General features: G+C 54.0%; 1 pseudogene; it reads right to left on the minus strand.

Annotated features, from left to right (window-relative positions):
- Positions 1-2,639: 2,639 nt before the first annotated feature.
- Positions 2,640-5,000, minus strand: part of LOC124621142 — a 2,994-nt pseudogene continuing 633 nt past the window's right edge.

Raw genomic sequence — 5,000 nt, forward strand, 5'->3', positions numbered from 1 at the left:
TAGTTGCTTCGAGCCCTTCTGACCGATCGTTTAAGCACAGTCAATTCAGGGGTCCACGGGGTGGACTCCCTGCAGATGTATCTCGCTATTCGAGGTACAGATAGTGTGATGGCTGTTTGCACGGAGCTCACAAGCTCCTCCACAGCTTCATCAATATTACCTATGTCCTCCCCGAACTCAGGAGGACTGAACACCTGCACGAGTCGGTCCCAGTCTGTCCGAGCATAGTTGTACCGTTCCACCCACTCACCTGGCACATCCACGATGGTCGACGCTATTTCAAATGTAATACAGTTGTGATCGCTGACAGTTAGATGTTCTCTTACTTGCCAGTTATGGACGTGGGGTGCTGCCCTCTCGCTTGCTAGTGTGACATCAATATTTGATGTTGCACCCGCCCTCCCTGAGTAGGTCGGGGGGTACCCAGGCAAGTTTAGCACATGCATGTGCGTTTCCATTATCAAATCAACAAGCTCCGCACCCCTTCCGTCCTGTACATCACTGTGCCAGAGTGGGGACTTAGCATTAGCATCAAGAGCTACAATTATAGCCTGCCCAGCTAAAACTCTTAGTATCCAATTCAGCTGATCAAGATAAATCTTGATGTCATGTCTGAATTGGCAGTAGACGTTTACAACGTACATGCTGTAAGACAGCAAATTAAGTTGTACAACTATAATATGCTCAGTACAGAACTGATTTAATATCGTAGTTTTAATAGTTTTGTTCAATATTATAATTGCACTCATGGGGTTCCCACCCGAGGAAACCACCTGTGCTGTTGCGGGAAAACCAGGGACTCGACCCGCACAGGAGTTCGGTTCTTGTATCAGAAGTATATCTATTCCTTCTTGTTCCGCTACCTTCCGTAGCTCATGTGCAACCATCTGGCTGCGCATGGCATTGACTTGTACCACTTTAAATTTCGCCGTAATCTGTTCTTTGGATAAGCCTATCTAAGAACATTCGGTGGGTTGGACAATCTTTTGGTCCACCACACTTACGGCCCCGTTTCTTACATGGTACACATGTTGCTGCTTTGTCCATGTTAGGACAATCTTTCCTAATATGTCCAGCCAGGCCACAGTGGGCACATATTATATTCGGTTCTGTACAATACTTATTGGTATGGTTTATGTCCTGGCATTTTGTACAACGTGGTACTGCCAGGTAATCTTTAATGTTCAGTGCTGAGTAGCCGACGTACAGCCGGCCAGCCCGCGTTAATACTTTCCATAAGTTCGGTGAAACCTCCACAACATGATGTACAGTCAGCTTTCCTCGAGGCCCTACTTTAAAACGGAGCTTGAACTCTTCATCAAACTCGTTTCTAGTCATTGAGACGTCAAAATTTTGCGTATATATCGCATCAAGTAGGCTGTCCGCTGACATAAATGTAGGTACATCATATAGACTCATAAGTGGACGACGCTTTCGTGGAGGTTCACACCTAACTTTCTCGCTTAGTTGTTTATTACCTAAGATCTTTTGGCTGTCTTCTGGCGAGGCCGTCTCGACTATCAGCACATTCTTAGAGGTACGGACACTGTTGATCCTGATTTTATCTTTCTTTGGATCAACACACTTTTCGAAAGCTGTCTTAGCAGCTTTGATGTCTTCGCCAGGTTTAGGTTTTATAAAAACCGTGGGTGCCACTTTTTTGATGTTCTGTTCAATTTTCTCTTTTGCTGTTGGCGCCTTGGCCACAGGGGCTTTGGCAACCGCAGCATACGTCCGAGTAGGCTGACTTCTAATCCTTTTATTTTCTTTTTCTAATTCTGATATTCTCCCCTCTAACTGGGAGTGAACAATTGCCCAATTAGCAATGAAGTCTCTTATCTGGTTTATCGCACCATTGCTGATCTTTCCATTTTTGACACTCGAGTCCAGCAATTTCAAAAATTTCGAGTGTCGCTCAGCAACTGTCAAATTCATCTCGATTTCCGATTCGGAAGCATCTAACACATTACCACTCTCTTGATTTTCCGCCATTATCGTATTCAAAGAGAGTGAAAGATGGAGGCCCGTCTCTTGCCCCGGACCGGCCTCTCTGGCATGGGGGGAGGCTACATGCAGCTCGCTCACCGGTCCCGCCCCTTGACCAAGAGCTGTCAATAACTGAGCTGCCAGGTTTAGCACGCCGTGGGTACAGCGCACTAGTCCTCTTCAACAGCCACACCACTATAGTTTTCACCCGCTCCCTTATCGGCGAATGCCACCCGCATTCCGGGAGAGCGGATTCACTCTCCGTCCTTCGCCCCTTACTAGCCCAGGTTCCCACCAAAGGCCAAGGACCCGGTCCTACTCAGGTGCCGGGCCGGTCCCCCAGACGTTCAGAGGTCTGGACCCATCTAACCTAACCGGGGACATGTCACCACGCCCCGGCTTGGCAGAGCATGCCTCGGAGCCCAAGACAAGGCGAGTGACCTTCGCCGACTTGGGGCAAGATCCCACCACAGCAAATGCACCTGTCAGAACCGGTGTACAAGTTGTTCAGCACACCGTCGTGCCCCTGCCCTTCAGTCGCCCGAAGGCTTAACAGCTCCACCTCTAGAAGGCGGGTAAGGGCACTTGAGAAGGAGAGGCTGTTTGAGACGCATCCTTCCCCACACTGCCTATTACCAACCCAGAGCCTGCACACCTTGCAGGCCCTTAGTATGAGACAGCCGGAGCTAGTAGATAGGGACAGCGGGAATCTCGTTAATCCATTCATGCGCGTCACTAATTAGATGACGAGGCATTTGGCTACATTAAGAGAGTCATAGTTACTCCCGCCGTTTACCCGCGCTTGCTTGAATTTCTTCACGTTGACATTCAGAGCACTGGGCAGAAATCACATTGCGTCAACACCCGCTAGGGCCATCGCAATGCTTTGTTTTAATTAGACAGTCGGATTCCCCCAGTCCGTGCCAGTTCTGAGTTGATCGTTGAATGGCGGCCGAAGAGAATCCGCGCACCCGCGCGCCCCCGGAGGAGCACGCTAAGGCGGACGCGGCCTCGCAGCAAGGAAGATCCGTGGGAGGCCAAGGCACGGGACCGAGCTCGGATCCTGCACGCAGGTTGAAGCACCGGGGCGCGAACGCCGCGCAGGCGCGCGCATCCTGCACCGCCGGCCAGCACGAGGCCAACCAACGGCGAGAGCAGACCACGCCCGCGCTAAACGCCCGCACTTACCGGCACCCCTACGGCACTCACCTCGCCCAGGCCCGGCACGTTAGCGCTGACCCACTTCCCGACCAAGCCCGACACGCCCCGATCCTCAGAGCCAATCCTTATCCCGAAGTTACGGATCCAATTTGCCGACTTCCCTTACCTACATTATTCTATCGACTAGAGGCTCTTCACCTTGGAGACCTGCTGCGGATATGGGTACGAACCGGCGCGACACCTCCACGTGGCCCTCTCCCGGATTTTCAAGGTCCGAGGGGAAGATCGGGACACCGCCGCAACTGCGGTGCTCTTCGCGTTCCAAACCCTATCTCCCTGCTAGAGGATTCCAGGGAACTCGAACGCTCATGCAGAAAAGAAAACTCTTCCCCGATCTCCCGACGGCGTCTCCGGGTCCTTTTGGGTTACCCCGACGAGCATCTCTAAAAGAGGGGCCCGACTTGTATCGGTTCCGCTGCCGGGTTCCGGAATAGGAACCGGATTCCCTTTCGCCCAACGGGGGCCAGCACAAAGTGCATCATGCTATGACGGCCCCCATCAACATCGGATTTCTCCTAGGGCTTAAGATCGACTGACTCGTGTGCAACGGCTGTTCACACGAAACCCTTCTCCGCGTCAGCCCTCCAGGGCCTCGCTGGAGTATTTGCTACTACCACCAAGATCTGCACCGACGGCGGCTCCAGGCAGGCTCACGCCCAGACCCTTCTGCGCCCACCGCCGCGACCCTCCTACTCGTCAGGGCTTCGCGGCCGGCCGCAAGGACCGGCCATGACTGCCAGACTGACGGCCGAGTATAGGCACGACGCTTCAGCGCCATCCATTTTCAGGGCTAGTTGCTTCGGCAGGTGAGTTGTTACACACTCCTTAGCGGATTCCGACTTCCATGGCCACCGTCCTGCTGTCTTAAGCAACCAACGCCTTTCATGGTTTCCCATGAGCGTCGATTCGGGCGCCTTAACTCGGCGTTTGGTTCATCCCACAGCGCCAGTTCTGCTTACCAAAAGTGGCCCACTTGGCACTCCGATCCGAGTCGTTTGCTCGCGGCTTCAGCATATCAAGCAAGCCGGAGATCTCACCCATTTAAAGTTTGAGAATAGGTTGAGGTCGTTTCGGCCCCAAGGCCTCTAATCATTCGCTTTACCGGATGAGACTCGTACGAGCACCAGCTATCCTGAGGGAAACTTCGGAGGGAACCAGCTACTAGATGGTTCGATTAGTCTTTCGCCCCTATACCCAGCTCCGACGATCGATTTGCACGTCAGAATCGCTACGGACCTCCATCAGGGTTTCCCCTGACTTCGTCCTGGCCAGGCATAGTTCACCATCTTTCGGGTCCCAACGTGTACGCTCTAGGTGCGCCTCACCTCGCAATGAGGACGAGACGCCCCGGGAGTGCGGAGGCCGCCGCCCCGTGAAGGGCGGGGAAGCCCCATCCTCCCTCGGCCCGCGCAAGGCGAGACCTTCACTTTCATTACGCCTTTAGGTTTCGTACAGCCCAATGACTCGCGCACATGTTAGACTCCTTGGTCCGTGTTTCAAGACGGGTCGTGAAATTGTCCAAAGCTGAAGCGCCGCTGACGGGAGCGATTATTCCGCCCGAGAGCATCCCGAGCCAACAGCGGCGCGGGTCCGGGGCCGGGCCAGGTAGGTCCGTCATCCGGGAAGAACCGCGCGCGCTTGCCGGGAGCCCGAGCGCCCAAAGGGGCGAATCGACTCCTCCAGATATACCGCCGGGCAGCCAGCCAGGACACCGGGGCTCTGCCCAACAGACGCGAACCGAGGCCCGCGGAAGGACAGGCTGCGCACCCGGGCCGTAGGCCGGCACCCAGCGG

This window comes from Schistocerca americana, chromosome 6 (genome assembly GCF_021461395.2).
Source record: "Schistocerca americana isolate TAMUIC-IGC-003095 chromosome 6, iqSchAmer2.1, whole genome shotgun sequence".
Taxonomy (NCBI): domain Eukaryota; kingdom Metazoa; phylum Arthropoda; class Insecta; order Orthoptera; family Acrididae; genus Schistocerca; species Schistocerca americana.